General features: G+C 38.4%; 1 long non-coding RNA gene across 1 annotated transcript in view; it reads right to left on the bottom strand.

Moving 5' to 3' along the window:
• The window catches only part of LOC121949529 (uncharacterized), a 133,577-nt gene extending 116,204 nt beyond the window's left edge, over window positions 1-17,373 (bottom strand). The window contains exon 1 of the long non-coding RNA XR_015777763.1: window positions 16,618-17,373. This is a non-coding gene — a long non-coding RNA (uncharacterized LOC121949529). The remainder of the gene's footprint in view (window positions 1-16,617) is intronic.
• Window positions 17,374-19,167: the final 1,794 nt, after the last annotated feature.

Here is a 19,167-nt window from a genome sequence, read left to right as displayed (position 1 = left end):
TAAAATATAATAGCAGGCCCCCTTTTAACTGATCTAGCTATGAACCTCTTAGGAACCCTTATGTTTAGTGTGTGTAACTCTCCTGTCTTGAAATGTGTAAATTGACATCATATTTCTTGTTCTGCTGCCTCAATATTAACACAGTGGTCTACTGATCCTCAAAGGATGATGGGATAAGATTCATCTATTTCACCAAAAACGTAATTTTCAAGGTTACTGGCACATAACATCATGATCCAGTCGATTCACTCTTCAAGAGTGCACTTTCTGGATAGTCATCTCCTTCCTGCAAATTAACGCCATCCAAGCATGTTGTACCTTTTCAGTGCTTTGCTCTCTGAGGAACCAAATGCCCTTGATAATTAATCTTCTCTTCAGACAGAAATTTTTACTGATTTGAGGTGGGTATTCTAAATACCAATGGGCTTTTAAGGTTTGGTTCTATCAAGTGGCTAGCAGATTCAGAAGTGGGCTGATGTGTGAATTGAATATGGAGTGTTAATGCTCAAAGGAGAATATGCCCTAAATTTTGACATTGCTTGCTGAAACAGTTACCAAGCAATAATAACTAGTGTGAATACCATTGTGGGTGTGTCAGAAGTGCCAAACCCACACAATCTCTAATGTTTACTACAAACTGCATTTCCATTTAATGCATATTTATGTAGGAAAACTGTAGTCATCAAACTGATACATGCAACAAACAGAAACGTCATATTCACCATATTTCCACACATTGTTTTGATGTCACACTGGTCGTCCTTTAATGACATCATCTTTTTGTGACAATTTCTTTTGCAGTGGTTAAAAAGCACCAAACTATAGGGTTAGTGCCAATGTTCATCTCAATGTGCTCATCTCCTCACATTTGCATAACAATAGTGGATGCAAATGCACATTCATTTGCTTTCACTTTTTGCAGATTTCCTGAAAATCACGTTAAAAATTTGCACTTAATTAGGATGGAAACTAAACTTAAAATGTTGTCTCCAGGATAACTCAGGCTGTATTATAATAATAAGTGAAAGTAATTTATCTGTGTCGTCCTGCCAAAATGAAAACACCTGCCACCACAAATAAATTCTCTATTTTTCGCTGTTGGAATACTTATACTGTTTGGTTATTTATAGCTCCACAGTCTCGCAGCGAAGAGTGTATTGAGGTAGACACAGACCAGCAGAACTTCAACCACATTAAAAAAATTAAACTTAACAATTCATTCTGCTTAATCAAAAGTTTGCATTCACTCACAAACAGCTGCTCCTCATTTATTTATTTGATCAGTTCCGTCGTGAACGTATCGACGGATCAATTATCCACCCCACAAGTGACAAATTGTTGCTGAGCAAAGAAAGGACTCATGGAGAGCTCTGCCTGCGCTACATTCATGGACCCACAATAACCTCCAAATTAAGAGAGGTAACACAGAATGACACAAAGGGGCATTTAAAAGAAAAGGAACAAAAAAACTCTTTTTGGGAAAAAACTCTACATCCTTCTCAAATGTGGTAAACATCACTGCCCTCATAGTTTCCTGATTATTTTTATGATAGCATAGCTACAGCAAATAGAGGGCTTAAGAGGGCAGAGTTGAAAGTTTTACATAACAACAAACATGACTATGGTGGAATAGGTCATAATAGTGTACCTTTTAACAGAGGCTGCATTACAGACAACGCGTGGTCTGTGAGGCCATTTAGTACATCCCAACATGTGGACATGGAATTCTTTTCACCATATTACTGATTCATTCCATTCCTCCATTTTTAAAATGAATTTCTCATCTCTTACAGTCATATCTTTTAAACTATGCTACTCTGCCTTTGTGATTTCAAGTGGTAGTGCTCCAGTTTGTATCTATAAGCTTTCAGAAAACATTCACAAACACTGACTAAATGAACGCAGATGGAACAGATGGAAGGTTCCATCCATGTCCGTACACACTTCTAATGTTTGGCATAAATGAGCCCTTAGAATGAACCTAGAAAATGGTTTGCTGGTTTTTCCTGCCTTCAGCAAGCAAGGCTGTCTTTCACCCCTCTGTTGAGGATTAGCTTTAAACTTGGGTTGGCTGTCAGGTGTGGTGCAAGACTACCGGCAAACAGCCTGAGCGCCCCACACTTATTGTGTCAGACACACACATTAAGACACATACACACATACACACACACACACACACACACATTAACACACATTAACACACACACACACACACACACACACACACAAAACGCCAAACAAAATGGAAGAATGAAAGCAGCACATTAACTTGTCCCAGCTTTCAAAAAGAAGCTGGTATGAAATTAGCTGTTTTTGATGCAGGGACCTTTTCAAGCACTAAGGTGCTAAAACCCTGTATCAAGCATTAAAAAATTAACACGTGAGAGCATTGAATGCAAGCCTTACAACACCTTTGGTCTAAGCTTCTTATTTGAATCAGTCAACTTTTATCCACTAAGCAAAAGAGGATACCCTTTCTTCCCGCACTCTCTACAGCAAGGTCAACAAGCACCTTTGGGTAACTTCTCACAAAGCAAAAAAGCTGTATATATCAAGGCTTCTCTATTACCTTGAAATACACAGGTGCTTGTATCTCTGATTAATGAATCACAAAAAAATACAGCTTCATGTCACTGCTGCTTTGTTTTTCTTAATTCATTATAAATCTGCAAGAAAGGGCCGGTACCTTATTTCTTTTTGAACATTTGATAAAAGGGTAATCATCTAGATTGCTCCCTTCCTCTTCTGGCTTTTACTCCCATGTGATTTGACATTTACAGATATTAGCTCATATTGAACTTTGATTTAAAAAAATAATAATACTCGGGTCATCGAGAGCAATAGTTGTGATTTCTCTCATGATGCTTTCACTATGAGATGCGTTTTACAAAATCTTCCCTCTTGGAACAGAAAGAGACTATTGGCATTATAGACATTTGCTAATTAGTACTGACTAAGCACAGCTGAGGCTGATGGATAATTTTGAAAGTAAAATATTGGACAAACTGGGGCGCCCTGGTGACCTACTGACTAACCAGGATTGCCACCGTGGTTGGAAACTACAGATTAGATTTTGATGAACCTTATATGTATTATAGGTATGTAATGTACCAATATGTTCTAAATGTATCTGAAGTATGTTCTGGCAGTTTCAGGGTTACATTTCACAAACAGAGGGCTACATTATTTGTTTGTACATCTACGCATCTACGCAGTGATGCAGTTTCTCTCTCTCTCTCTCTCTCTCTCTCTCTCACACACACACACACACACACACACACACACACACACACACACACACACACACTTTGAATCAGACTTAAACAAACATAGTATGTCTCGCTTTAATATATAGGCTAGTTTAAGTACAGAGCCAAAACAGACCATTCCTTATGAATTTCTCTCTGTATATTAGTTTTTGGCCCAGAGGAGGACCATATCACTATATGGGGAATGTTTGTTTGGTGTTGTCTTTTGTCTTGAAGAAACAGCCAGCATTAGAGGTCTCATGTCCAGACACAATGTAGAGAAACTCTCTCAATCCTTCATTTCCAGCAAGGTGGATTTGTGTAACAGTCTATTCCCAAAAAGGCTGTTAAGACCTTTAGAACTAATCAGCCAAGAGACCTGAGTACATTACTCCTGTTCTTAAAACATTTAGAAATGACTTTAAAGTGCTGCTAGTTTATATTTCACTCAGCAATCTCACACAAAAATATATTTCCGATTATCTCCTTTAAGAGCATAAATCAAATAGGGCCCTCAGATCTTTAGAAAGCAGTCAACTGGTGGTGCTTAGACTAAAATCTAAACAGGGTAAAGCTGCTTTTAGCTTCTGTATGCTGAACACAGATGTACAACTTACTGATGCATACCCCAGCCACTTTCAAATATAAAATAAAAAGTCTGCTTTTCTCTTGTGCCTTTGATTGATTGGTTTCTTTACTGCACTTTTACTATTCCTTTGTTATAGTTGGGGTGACTTATAACTTCATACTGCTTTGTAACTTCACAGTGACTGGATTTCTGATCCATTACCTTTTGTCTATTTGTATTTAAATTTAATTTATTATAATCTTAATTTATTTCATTTAGGGTATTATTCTTATTATTTATTATTATTATTATTATTATTATTATTATTATTATTATTATTATTATTATTATTGTTGCTTATTGATTTTGAAATCCATTGTAATGATTTTCTTTGCCTATGTAAAGCATTTTGAAACGCCTTTGTGTTTTAAATGTGCTATAAAAAAAAAAAACACACATTTTCACTCCAAACTTGTCAAAGCCAGCAGCTTGGTCATAGTTCTATGCTTCAAACTATGAACTGCTAGGTGCCATCTAGCATCAGTTTTGAATTTCAGTTTTTTTTTGGTTTCACACAAGACACAAACAAACGCTCTCTCGGGTAAAAGTCCTGTGTTGGTTTGACCGATCCACGAACCCTCCCTCCCTTCCCCCCTACATGGACTTTGTGTCTCTTAAACTACTTTGCCACATCATTGCTGCAGACAGGCTTACATGAGAGTTAGCTGATAGCCTGGTGTGTCTCATACAGCCACTGCAGGTGTCTTGTGCATCAGAGCCAGGCACTGATGAACACTGGTCAAGGTGTTGTATTTGACGCCCTGGCAATGAGAACAAGTTGAAATAAAGTTGCCTTGTCTTTGTCTCATGCTTCATTCTAACCAGACACAAAGTCAGCATTTGCATGTTCTTAGGACTAATTCAAATGCATTATTATGTCATTCTACGTATTTACAAGTCAACAATGTGCACTATATAGGGTTCACTATATATGTAGGTAGAAATAAAGTTGGGGTTTTTTTTTTGTATATTTGACTATATTCACGAGGGTTTTTTTTTAACTTTTTAAATCAAGTGAGATTGCCATTGCAGGTTTCAAAGTTAAAGCTCTGCAAATCTCAGTGTTAGTAAATATGAAAGAAAATGCCTTACTTTATATACTTTATATTTACTATAAAGCAGCTATAGGCTCTGTTTTCAAACAAACTTATGTGATTAAAATCCAGCTTAATGCAGCAGAGCATCTTCCCCTAGCTGAAAATGGCCATTTACTATACTCATCATAACACTGAGGGAATGCCCAGTAAGAAACTTTCAATTATTCAGGTCCCTTGCAGTTTTTCTTTCTATCATTCATATTTCAGTTCATATGCCAGTCCATGAGTTCAGATTCAAATCCAGATTCTTGATCTTACTGACTTTTGCTAGATGTGAGTAAAATATAGTGCCAAGTCAAATGCAACTACACAATGAAAAAAATTCCCAAGATCATTCATGTATCCCATATGGCGCCTGCAGTGAGATGAAATATGCCATTTATCCAAATGATTGCCTTTGCCACCATATGCCTTGGTTGCCATGGTTACTAAATTAATTGCAGCAAGTGTTGTATGCTTTCACTCTCTGTGGTAGGGTGTTAAATTAAGTTTTAATATGGATAAGTGTTCGATTCGGAAGTGGTGTTGCAAATGGGCCCATATTATGATTAATTGGGGAGTTAAAGGTTAAACTAAAACCTAATTAAAGGTTATAGTCTAATAGAAATTCCTGGAAAGAAGTTGTGAGCTTCAACAGATGTTTGTTTCCTGGTCAAAAATGCCCTAGTTAAAGGGCTACTTATGTTTCCTTTGCCCCAAAACAAAATTACCTGGTTTCTGCCATTACTATGACTGATTAATCATTTTGAAAATTTCATCAATTCATTAACTGTAGATCTTGATGTATTTTCAGTTTATCCAGAGTGCAGCTGTTTAATGGTTTCAATGACTATTTTGCTGTAAAAGATTGTTAATTAAGCAAAAAACAGTACAATAACGCAATTTTATTTTTTATGTTTGATTTTTTTTATTAATATTAACAGTGTCTCATTAAGAAATGATTTTTCTGACTAAACCAATTTGTGAATATGAACTGTTCTGCAATCACAGGGACAGAGCACAGTGGGACTGTAGAAAAGAGGGCATAATAGCACCTCTTCTTTGGGTCACAGGGGATGCTAGAAATAAAGTGCAACTGACTGCAGTAAAAAGTTGAAACAGAGTAAACTTTTGAAGAAACGCAACCCAGCATTAGTTGCTGGTCAATCACCGGCAAACAGACTAAAAGGGGCCTGCAGTCCACAGGGAAAAGTTAAACAGTTCTTGACCATATACTGTAGGCTGAGGCCTTTGTAACCACCAGGGTTTGATTCCAACCTGCCACTCTTTGCTGCATGTCATACCCCCTCTCTCTTACAACTTTTCCGTGTTGCTCCAGCTACACTATAATGAAGGCAAAAAGCCCATTTAAAAATAAGTTCTACGGTTTTTCGATTGGTAATTATTATAGTGAGTAACAGAAATTAAGTATTTATTAACAGCTCATGTGTATTATCCCACAAAAAACAGTGCTTGCGTTGTTTGTGTGTACACGTGTGTGCACGTTAACCAATTTTGCAGTTCCCACTACACATGCTGCATGACCTGCAATCAGCAGCAATACTATGGTCCTCTAGTTAACTTTCTCCATGAGCTGCAAACTAGGGGTGTCAACGTATACAATTTTTTCTACACGTGTAAACGGGACTTCTAACCGACGTGTACCCGGTTACACGATTTATGATCTTTTTCTATCGCAGTTGCGCTATATAACCACTAGATGGTTCTGTCTCCGTTCAAATACCTCCTAATCTCATTAAATCAAAGCCATTCCAGTAGTTAGTTATCGCACAAAAACGTTTATTCAGCGAACAGAACTTAAAAAGTAGGCAATCCATCTCACCATTTAAGGCTTAGACCTACTTATGACAGAAAGTAAAATGAGTTGAAAATAAAATCATCAATTTTGACAGACAAGAAAACGTACAAGTGAAAGCTGGAAAAGGTTTAACCTTCTTTTTCAATCATTGTTTTAACTATTGCTCACTTTTGTACAATATATTTTTTTAAGCTCCGCTTGTTCATCGCTTGTTGCTTGTTGTCCATGCGGCCCCGAGTCAACTTGAAGTGACGCGACACTGGCTGTGGCTGCGTTTTTTTTTTTTAATATCAACGTAACATTGCCACCTGTGCATCTATTATGTATGCGGATAACTGCATTAGTGGGAACATGTAAGTGTATTGTTAGTTAATGTTATTATCTTAAGCTTTCAGGCAACATTATCACCCCTAAAAATACTATTGCAGTGTTTCCTCTAGGATTTTTTTCAGCAGTGGGGGCAGGCTCTCCGGGGAGCCATGGCGGCGTAAACAAATGACACTTGACTGCAGATTTTAGTTTTATGCCCAGCATAATGCCCCTTTTTATTGAATGGTTGGCATGAAAATCGCTTTTTATAGGCTGAATGTAAAAATACATCATGGCGTGTATATCGCTTAATGCTATCAATTAGTTTACTCACGTTAGTGACACTGAGTTGAGTTGGCACCGGGCCCAATTAACGTAAGCTACGTAACCTTAGCTGGCCATCAATATTTTGCGAATGTTTATTTAACTAATAAAATCTATTATAAGTTTTCTTAAGCTAATAAGTCTACCTTTTCTCTGTTAAGTTTCATGCTGTTTTCAAGCCGACACTCCTCTGACTCTCCGACCTGATGCCTGGATGCGAGTAGCTAATTAACGTTGGCACCAATTAGTTCTGTTGGGGGGTGGGAGGGGGCGGTGGTATCTACCCCAAAGAGTAGATACGGAGCAAGATAGTTATCTGCATCAGCACTCGACACCCAACGCAGTGCAGGACTGTGCTGTGATGCGCGGTGGTGTATTTGCAATTTTAAAAAAAAAAAACAACCAAAAAAAAAAGACATTTGAAGGAGCGGCGGGTAGGATTTAGGAGTGGCGGGCCGCCACTCCTAAATGAGTGTAGAGGAAACACTGTATTGGTGAGAAATGAACGAGGAGGAGGAGAGGAAAAAATGACGTGTAAACGGTTATTGATTTTTCTGAACGGTTATGATTTGTTATCCGTGTACCCGTTTACACGTGTAGATGTTGACATCCCTACTGCAAACACATCTGGCAAAAAGCACACTAATAAGCTACTACAAATACATCAAGGATATATCATATATGAAATTTGTAAGCTGTGTCAAAACAGAGAGCCAAAGAGATGAGAGCGCGCACGCACGCACGCGCGCACGCACGCACGCACGCACGCACACACACACACACACACAAACACAAACACAAACACAAACACACACAGCCGCAGTGCCTGATATGGCGTGAATGCCTTGGATCATCAGCTAAGAGCTGACTGTGTCGTATGGCTACTACACTGCCACCAGACGTAAAGCTCCACACAGGGTGCTGCAGATGGATCAGCACATCACTGAGGGTAAACATTTGTACCAAGTGTTGCTTGAGGAAGGCCCAGATGATCAAAGATTGCAGTCAGCAGAGTTACAGACCTGCAGGCTTCAGGTCAGCTAAATGCCTTACAGCTGCTCAGTGGAACAATACGGCAAAGACTCTTCCCATCACAAACATCCCGATTAATGCAGTTTACTGCTCATATTCACCACGCTAGCACACTTATCTGGTGTGTAATATCATATTTCATTGTTCTTTAATATTTCATTGTACTGCAACTGTATTATACACCAGCACGCACTGGGATTTGCATCTTATTTAAAGGCGAATTTAAAAGGCACAGTGTGTATAGACTGTTCTATGTGTAATGCGTATTTGTTCAGTACCCTGAGCCTCATCCATAGCAGATCAGTTGGACCCTCTGTAATTTGCATATAAGGCACACAAGGGGACAGATGGCTCCACCCTCACCATGATGAACATTGTCTCTGGCCATTTGCTTTTCATTAACACTTACAATTTTGATTTTTAATTTTTTTTTCAGCTCTGCTTTGAATGGGGTGCAGACAAATTTCTCAAAAGCCACCTGATTTGACGACCCACAGCAGGTCTGCTTTAAAGATGTTAAATCTGAGGACAACAAAGATGTCTTCATTAACATTACTATTATGTTTACATCAGTGCAAACTAACTGCATTTATTTTGTCCAGGTCTCAGAATTAGAAAAATGCTGACAAAAGAACTCATTTCATTCACACTATCTATGGAAGTTACCAGTTTCATGAATCTGGGAGCATACACTGAACACAAACAACATTTTACAAACAAAAAGAAAGCCTGTTAGAGATGTAACAATGAGGTGAGACAAAGACAATTCCTGCCCTTGAGGGACAACACAGTTTATTCTATATTCCTGGCCAACAGCTTTAGGAGGGACCTGTCAGTGGCCAAGAAGTCCAACAGTGGTGTGACTGCTTCACTCCATTCAGCAGCCGTTTTTCTAAGAACTATACAGTACAGATGGAGCGAGTTCACACACTGAATGCGCCAAGTATTCATGTCCCTTATCTCTCTAAATATTAATCCAATAAGATGTTATGTCCTTCTGACAGAACAACAAGAAGCCGAGATAGATATGCAATTGTGTTCAGAGTAATGCCATGTTTTCTGACATGTCATCATGTCTGCCACTTTGAAAATTTAACAACTACCAACTTGACAACTAGTTTCTGAAGTTTAAGCTTTGATCAGTTTTCAATCAAAAACAAATTTGAGTTGAAATTTGATGTACATAATGCACCTTTTAATGGCAAATGGGATTTTAACATTTTAATCTTATATAAGTAATTATACAAACATGGATATGGAAATTCTGTGAACTAAATCAACAATTGAATAATGCCAATTTAAGAAAAAACCTAAAACATTATTTTACAGGCATAACATGATATAATCACGATAATCTTTTAAATATGGTGAGACAATTTCAGTTTGAATAATAGAGACAAAATTGAGTAACTGACAATGGACTGTGAGTAAATTACTGGATCAGAACAATGTTAGGCTTCTCTGCTGATTTCGTCATTGGAAAACACTGCAACAAGACTATACAAAACATCTTTTGGTACAGATTAATCCATGCCTGTTTTGTCCAGTATTGATCTAATCTGATGCTTTATGTGGAGCTCAGACGTCCTTCTTAAAAACCAAGTGACCTTCTGTCCATATTGAGCCATTAAAAAAAAAACCCTCAAATGTAGAAAATTGAAACTTTAGGGAGGCCACTGAAGGCGTATTTGTGAAAGAATACAAAAAATAAAGTTTTTCTGACCATGAAGCTCTTGTGCAGGAAAAATACATCTGGAATCTTTCATTTCATGCCACAAACAGCCATGAGATGACGATGTAGTACACTACTTTCTAAATCATCATTTGTCAACCAGGCCTGTCATTTCGGTGATTCTTCTGATTAGCAATTTAGAATATCAAACCAAGCACACCAAGCTGAGATAACAAGGCTCAAAAGACACCAGACAAAGCAGCATTGCTTCTAAGTAGCTCTTCAGAAAGGATGTCGTCACTGCACTATGGAGGTAGGCAAAAATAAAGCCATTATCCCTGAATGTGCAATTTGATACTTATTCTTTCCAAACACAATGTGACCACTGAAACTTGTTTGTTGTTCACTCGGTTCATATTTCCAGGGATACTAAATGTGTGGACTATTTTCATGTGGCAACAATAGAAAACACACACACACACATTAAAATACTGCAAATGGAAAAAATGAGAAGACAACACTAAGAGTCTGGTGTACATCACATGACACCAGCAGTTAGAAATGTCTCCTGCCTCCTGCTGCATGTCAAAATGCAACTGCAACACTGTGCAGCTCTTTAGGGTACATGTAAGTTGGGACAATTTATATTACACGTCTTCAAGCAAAATTTGATTGTAAATTATACATAAGGTGGGAACGTTTTGGGAAAATTCACAATATAATGTATGAAAAGCCTTTACTGCATCTTTTTGCATAAATATGACATAAAAGCTAAGTAGCCTACATTAAAGTCTATAATTATTTCTACCATGTTTTCTACCAAATTTTGATATATATATTGTGCATTGCACTATAGTCTAAAAATATAGTGAAATTATTTTAAAGCTGTATCGCCCAGCCCCAGTCTGACAGGGACAAAACACAAGAGCAGCAACTTAAGATGAAAAATACACCTGAAGATTTAAAATATATGGGTGAAATCAAAGACACAGAGACATGATTGTAATCGGACTTGAGTACAATAATAAGCTACTGTAGAGCATTCAGTGACTTTATCTCAGCTACTATAACAGATGTGGTAAATTTAAACACTGTCACTGCAATGCTGTTAAAACACAGTCAGTCTATACGAAGCCTGTTTAAAATTATTTTTTAGAAATTCACTTTCACATTCTGCAGCTGCACCACCAACATGTTCACTTGCCCTCTTTATTCTACACTTAGGCGCATGATTGCCCTTCAACTTTTGATTAGTGGAATATTACAAAATCGGCAGTAGACTTGTCTAATACTTTGCAAGGTTGCAGGCACACGTTCATTTATGTCTTTGTGCAAACCAAAGGGAACTGGCACTGGCAATGCTGTAATGGAGGGCAAAATGGATGCAGTAAACAAATGCAAAAAGAAAGGAAAAGAAACTCGACCAATACATATATTTAAAATTCTATATGGGACAAAACATTACCTTCTGCAAGTTGGTGAAAATATGACTGCAGAAGAGTATTTCTGACACAACACAGAGGCAAATAAATTCATATATTGTCACCACTCAAGAGCATCCTGGACACAGCAGGTTAGAGTGACTCAAACCACACAAGTAGGCATGGATTCAAAATGGTTTCTCTACTGCTGAGCCCTGTTCAACACAGCAAAAATAAAAAGGTGTCTGCTTCAAGCTGATGACAAATGGGGACAACAGAGGCTGGCCTTTTTAGCAATTTAGCCCCTTGTTGTTTTGAACGAGTACTGGACAGAAACACAGGTGACTGGAATCAAGTCTCTTGGCTGATGTGACTCAGTAATCACTCCAAGTTGTTGTCCCTCACCACGCATGACGAATCAAATCAAATCACCAAGTTGAACCAAACGCAAGGTGGCTTCACCTGCTGTCTCTCAAGTAAGTTGCAAAAGGCAAAGGTGAGTTTAGCCGCCGTTAATAACCTCTGCTTGCTGTCTGGGTCATTGTGCTAGACCAACGGTTTCCAACTGGTCCACTAGTGGAATCCAGATTTCTCCTCAGTCAACAGTTCAAGGTCCTCATATTAGATAAATTACCGCATTTTTTTTATTTTTTATTTTTATGAAATGTAAACAACACATTGGCTTAACACAAAGAAATATAACATATTGCAAGAATACACATAAATGGCACTTCACACATTCACATTCACATTCCTTTCTTTCTGTCTTTCTTTCTTTCTTTCTTTCTGCCTTTCTTTCTTTCAGGTAAGAAAATTAAGGGATATGTCTTTTAGGCGTGTAGCCATCAGCCATGACAATAAAGGCAGCATAAAGGAAACTACAGTGAACAACCCCGAACAAGACAGACATCGAAACTCAGTGGGCTTTAAAATGAAAATGTTCACATTCGCATTGACAGATCCCACCAGATCAGAAGGAGAATCCTGAGTTTTACCTGTTCATTTAAGCCCGACGCTCTAGAGACAGATCCTACGTGCAGTGAGTTCTACGATTTCGAGGAGTCATGGGGAGGAATCACAAATTATCTAGTATCTACGCGGCCACGCCACAAAATTGAGCTGAACTTCCTCTGACCGTCACCCCTCATTCCTCTCACAGCGGAAAGGGTCAGGGGCTCAGGCGCTTCCTACCATGCTGTGGGGCTCAAATAACACAGAGACGCCATGAAAAAAAAAAGCTAACATATCATTTCCTCAACATCTGCCGCCACAGCAGGTTTTCACCTCCTGTAAGCTGGCAGGGCCTTGTGCGACTGACATGAAGTGGATTTAAACCAATAGCGCGATTATTGCTGCAGCCAGACAGAGCTGGGACTTGCCAACTGTGACTATGGCACAGAGAGGCAGGCTGCTGTTTATGATCAACTAGACACTTCGAATGCACTCTACTTCAGGCCACCGTACGAGGTTCCAGATCACACCGCAGACAGGCAAACAGAAAACGACCAATTTGGCGCTGAGGAATAGAGAGATTAGGGCAAGCCCTGAGCCACTTCTGTGTGTTAACATTACTTTTTTTCTGTTTGGATGAATTTGTTTGTACACCACACACTATAGTCTGCTAGTACGTATCCATCATGCGTAATGGTCCATAGAGGTGGTGGTCAGTCTGTGACTAATAGGTCAGACGTGTCCACTATGAGTACAAACCCTCCAGCCATGCATATCTGGCTGTATCAGAACAAATAAGGTATACCGACTCCTCTGTTCCAGTCCACTCTTTTTATTTCCCACCCACAGACCATATTGCTGAGGTAGCGGACCATTGTTCTGCTTCATGCCCTCCTCCTCTTTCCACTTCGCCTCTCTAATTCAGTACATCTGAGAGGCAGTCTACAGGGAGGAAGAAAATGAATAGAGAGGTGGAGACGGGCTATTTTCAAATGCACACCATGGCTAATGGCTGCAGTTAAGATCATACTGGGATTAAGTTGGTGACATAACCCTTTCATATCCCTATTTCCATAAATAAGAGTGTGTATACAGTTTCTAAGTGATCTGACACAGCAAGGTATGCTGATAAAAAGGGCAAAGTGCTGTGTTACACAGAGTGTAGTCACTTACTCAAAACCACACAAAAAGGGAGAGCTGTGTTCAAAAGTCATTTCACTCATAAAGTAAAAGTTTCTTTGTAGTCAGTTCATTCCATGGCTAATTGCACCAATGAGAGCTGCTCTTCAAGAAGCATAGACAGACATATTGTTGCTATGGCGGCTTGCTTTTTTATACTGCTCATGATTGATGATGAAAACAGTGTTTAGATTGTTGGCTACCATATGATTTAAGTTTAAGAGACATCTACCATTATCAAAGATCAATCAAACAAAAAAAAGAAATCAACTGTACACGGTCAAACTTTCTATTAAAACCAGTCAAGGTTTGGCATTGTCAGTACTCCAGAAAATTGTGGAAAGTTGTTTCCATATTTATTATTGAGATTAGGGATGTCAACATCTACACGTGTAAACGGGTACACGGATAACAAATCATAACCGTTCAGAAAAATCAATAACCGTTTACACGTCATTTTTTCCTCTCCTTCTCCTCGTTCATTTCTCACCAATACAGTGTTTCCTCTACACTCATTTAGGCATCACAGCACAGTGCTGCACTGCGTTGGGTGTCGCGAGTGCTGATGCAGATAACTATCTTGCTCCGTATCTACTCTTTGGGGTAGATACCACCGCCCCCTCCCACCCCCCAACAGAACTTATTGGTGCCGACGTTAATTAGCTACTCGCATCCAGGCATCAGGTCGGAGAGTGTCGGCTTGAAAATAGCGTGCAACTTACCGGAGAAAAGGTAGACTTATTAGCTTAAGAAAACTTATAATAGATTTTATTAGTTAAATAAACATTCGCAAAATATTGATGGCCAGCTAAGGTTATGTAGCTTAAGTTAATTGGGCCCGGTGCCAACTCAACTCAGTGTCGCTAACGTGAGTAAAGTACAGTAAAGTACATTCAGCCTTTAAAAAGCGATTTTCATGCCAACCATTCAATAAAAAGGGGCATTATGCTGGGCATAAAACTAAAATCTGCAGTCAAGTGTCATTTGTTTACGCCGCCACGGCTCCCCGGAGAGCCTGCCCCCACTGCTGAAAAAAATCCTAGAGGAAACACTGCAATAGTATTTTTAGGGGTGATAATGTTGCCTGAAAGCTTAAGATAATAACATTAACTAACAATACACTTACATGTTCCCACTAATGCAGTTATCCGCATACATAATAGATGCACAGGTGGCAATGTTACGTTGATATTAAAAAAAAAACGCAGCCACAGCCAGTGTCGCACTTCAAGTTGACTCGGGCCGCATGGACAACAAGCAACAAGCGATGAACAAGCGGAGCTTAAAAAAATATATTGTACAAAAGTGAGCAATAGTTAAAACAATGATTGAAAAAGAAGGTTAAACCTTTTCCAGCTTTCACTTGTACGTTTTCTTGTCTGTCAAAATTGATGATTTTATTTTCAACTCATTTTACTTTCTGTCATAAGTAGGTCTAAGCCTTAAATGGTGAGATGGATTGCCTACTTTTTAAGTTCTGTTCGCTGAATAAACGTTTTTGTGCGATAACTAACTACTGGAATGGCTTTGATTTAATGAGATTAGGAGGTATTTGAACGGAGACAGAACCATCTAGTGGTTATATAGCACAACTGCGATAGAAAAAGATCATAAATCGTGTAACCGGGTACACGTCGGTTAGAAGTCCCGTTTACACGTGTAGAAAAAATTGTAAATGTTGACACCCCTAGTTTGCAGCTCATGGAGAAAGTTAACTAGAGGACCATAGTATTGCTGCTGATTGCAGGTCATGGAGCATGTCTAGTGGGAACTGCAACTGCTTTTCATTAATTTAAGAGCATTTTATATGTGGATTCTCAAAATTATTACAATGAATTTCCCCACAAATTCCCCCATCAGCATTTACATTTTTATATGTAACTAAAAATAAATACATAGATACATTTTATCCAGTGACAAAATTAGATCCATTTACCCTAAAACAATTCTGCTGAAATGAATCTCAAGAATGCAGCCATCCAGATGAAAAGTTACATGTCAGTAGACTGGAGCACACTTATTCAATATGTGTTGAAAGTATATTTATCGTCATCTACTGGTTGGCAGAGGAATACTGGTGGAGGGGGGCATCTAAGCCCCATTCATGTTATATGAATTGTAATGTGTGTATTTTATTGTGTATTTTAATGTGTTCTATTTCATTATATTTTTAACCCCTGTAAAGTGTCTCTGAGCTTCTTGAAAAGCGCTCTATATATAAAATGTATTTCTGTAAATAAAATGTATTATTATCATTATCATTATTATTATTATCTTCCCTTATGTATTCTCTTGTCTGGTGGGTGAATCACAGCTGTTACCCAATCAGCAGTGACATGTATATAAATAAATGTCTGGCTCTTTACTAGAGGTAGACAGATTATTGGCCTGACATCAGGGCCGGTATTTGGTATTTTGCTGATTATCTGTATCAGCATTTTATTTTAGCCGATCACCAATAAAATTAATTAAAAAGTGCAAGAGAGTGTGATCATTGATGGAACTTTTACTTTGTAAAACCTCAAGGACCGGTTTTTTAAATTCATTTTCCATTTATAGTTTAACTTGAATTCACAAAAAGGTTTATGGGAACCTGCTGTATATTAGGTTGGAAGTCTCAGTTTTGATTAAACATTTGACAAAGGCATTGAAACAAATGTGTTCCAAATTCCAAATATTGACAGAAAGATTTTCATTTTTATAGTAAATGCATATCAGTTCCACATATAGGTTATCAGTATCGGCCCTGAAAAACCAATATCTGTCAACTTCTTCTCTTTACTTCTGTATTTTACACTTGCTTTGGTAAAATACTCATAAGTTTCCCATGCCAACAAAGCTATTTTAACCAAACGGAAGTAAACCTTCAAACGCAACATCATATTCAAGGCACCACTGTTTCTGTTTAAATAAATGTTTAGTTAGGTTTGGTTGGGCTGAATAGCCCCGGTAACATACCTGCCGGCGCATCAGGGTCTCTGCAGTCCGCTTCGGTGTCACTGTGGAGCCGCTGAGCGGCCGCCTCCGCCTCGGTGTGGGTCTCGGGTCCAGGTGCGAGGGGAGGAGGCGGTGAACAGGTGGCTGTCGCAGCGGGGTTGTGGGTCTCGGCCTCGGTGCCGTGCTGATGCTCGGGTCCTCAGATGCTGCTGGTCTGGTTCAAGTCGAAGCGGTAACGCTGGGCTGATAGCTTCTATACTCCTCTTCGCTAGCAATGCTACCACCGTCGTAGCCAGGTTCTTTACTAGCGTGCCAGCTTTAGAAAAAGTCGTGATATTTTGTACGCTGTATTTTTGCAACGTCTCTGCTATCATTTTCTTTTAACATTCTCCTTGCGGTTCCGCTGTGTTTTTTATGTATGGCTTTTGTAATTTGGCTTTTTGGGGGGGGTTTTCTGTGGCTCCGCTTCCTTAGCACGCTGGTGCGTGCCTTCGGTTAGCGTGTAGACTACATCCGCTGTGTCCACTGCGTGTAGGCTACGTCATCACGTCCACATGGTCCATACAAACATAAACTGTCACGGCAGATTGATGAGACAGAGAACTGATGAATGTCATTGAGACACACTGTTAACATCACTGTCAGTGCAGGCAATCATCTGTCAACTTGGAAGGCTCTCCCGGTCCTCGCCGTTTCCTGTTGGACGGTTGAACAGCGCACTGACAGGATGCAGACCAGACCTGTCTTCACACTTTCGCACCGTTTACGCTCCGCTCTCCAGAGTCCCAGGGTCACCTGACTCATCGTCTTCATCATGACACAGACACAGCCAGCAAAACAATTTTTTTATTTTTTTATTGTTATTACTTTTTATTGACAGACATACGTACGTATACAACAAACTGAGCATGCCAGGATACATGAATACAAAAAAAAATGAAGAAGAAAAAAACAAAAATGAACATAAATAATAAAAAGTGATACCAAATCAGAATTTTGCCTTTTCAGTTCATGTGACTTTTTTAAATATATATATATATATATATATATATATATATATATATATATATATATATATATATATATATAGTTTCTCATAACTCAATTTCCTTTTTTTTAATGTTTTTAAGGCATATTGTTTAAGTTCTTTTTAAAAAAAAAAAGTTTAAAGTCTGGTCTGGAGTCCACCCATCTCCTTTTCTGGATGTGGACTTTGCACAAAAGTAAAAGATATTGTACACAAAAAATGAGGTCTTTATCCATGTCCAGGCTTTTGAAATACATAAAAATGTCTTCATCTTGCAATGGAATTGTTTGTTTAGTTTTTTTTGTATTCCACCATTTTAACAACTTCTAAACTTGTATTTTGTCTCTTTCCTGCAAGAAAATAAATGGACGTCAATGTACAGTTTTGGAATTTTAAATGCTCTGCTATCTATATGGAAATTTTCCAGAGAGAACTTCTAATTTCTAATTTCGTTATCACCACTTATGCATAAAAGGTTCATTAATTCAAAAATTCTACCTAATGCCCGCCCAGGAAACACAGCCAACTGCAACTGAGACAACGTCCCTTATGCACCTACTCAGAAGCCAATTGCCACATAATGCATCCATATGGAGAATCCACAGGAGAGCGTGGAGTTACTTCAGCCCTCTCTGATATACTGTTTTGTTTACATTCTTAGAAACAGCAGCAGCAAATAATAATAATAATAATAATATGTTGGTTATGAAATGCCCCCCCTCCCCTATTGGTTTACTGCATACCAGTGTATGTTGTCCTTATCTGAAGCTTTGTGACCAAGCACAAAATTGAAATTACAAATTTTATCTTAGCAGCTTTACTTCTGGACTATGAAACCTGTAGACTAAGAACCTATATGTTCAGCTAGAGCAGCCAACTGCTGTATCTCACATCTGTGTGCATGTCCATAAGTTTATGTATAATTATCTCCGCTAGGCGTAAACCCAGAGGGATCATGTGCCTGGTTGTGTGTGTTTGTGCAATAATAGGGCTACAGATATATGGGGCACACAGATCTGTATTTTTGTCGAAAATTGATGTCAACTCTTGTTTCTTATTATTCATATTACCAAGGACAGAGATACATTTATGTATGAATGTATCATAACATATATCGTCATACGGTATGTGTGTATTGTCTCTATAAATTGTTTCAAATAATCTTTTTTTATGTCCTTGTGTCCCCAACAAATGAAACCAATACGTCATGTTTTTATTACAGTTATTCGTATGTTTCTTGTGGAAAAACAAATCCCATTTTAGATTCTGGGTATGAGGACCTCTGAAGTGTCTTTGTGTGGTCACCGTTTACATACTGCACATGGAGGAATTTGTGATCACAAATATTTAACCCTATAAAAGCTGGATCTACATCACTTTTCTTGCACTGCCTTCAGATGCTTTTCAAGTATATAACCTTTAAGCTCTGAATAAAATTGGTTCAGTTTCTTTCAAATTCATGAAAAAAAGGCAATGAACAACTTGTTAAGAAATTTAAAAAGATTAAAAAAATTATTGTTTTAACATTTCTTCTCAAGCTGCTC

Source organism: Plectropomus leopardus, chromosome 10 (genome assembly GCF_026936395.1).
Source record: "Plectropomus leopardus strain MGB_pleo_1.0 chromosome 10, ASM2693639v1, whole genome shotgun sequence".
NCBI lineage: Eukaryota > Metazoa > Chordata > Actinopteri > Perciformes > Serranidae > Plectropomus > Plectropomus leopardus.
Note: the sequence above shows the minus strand (reverse complement) of the source record. Positions and strands in the feature narration are given on the sequence as shown.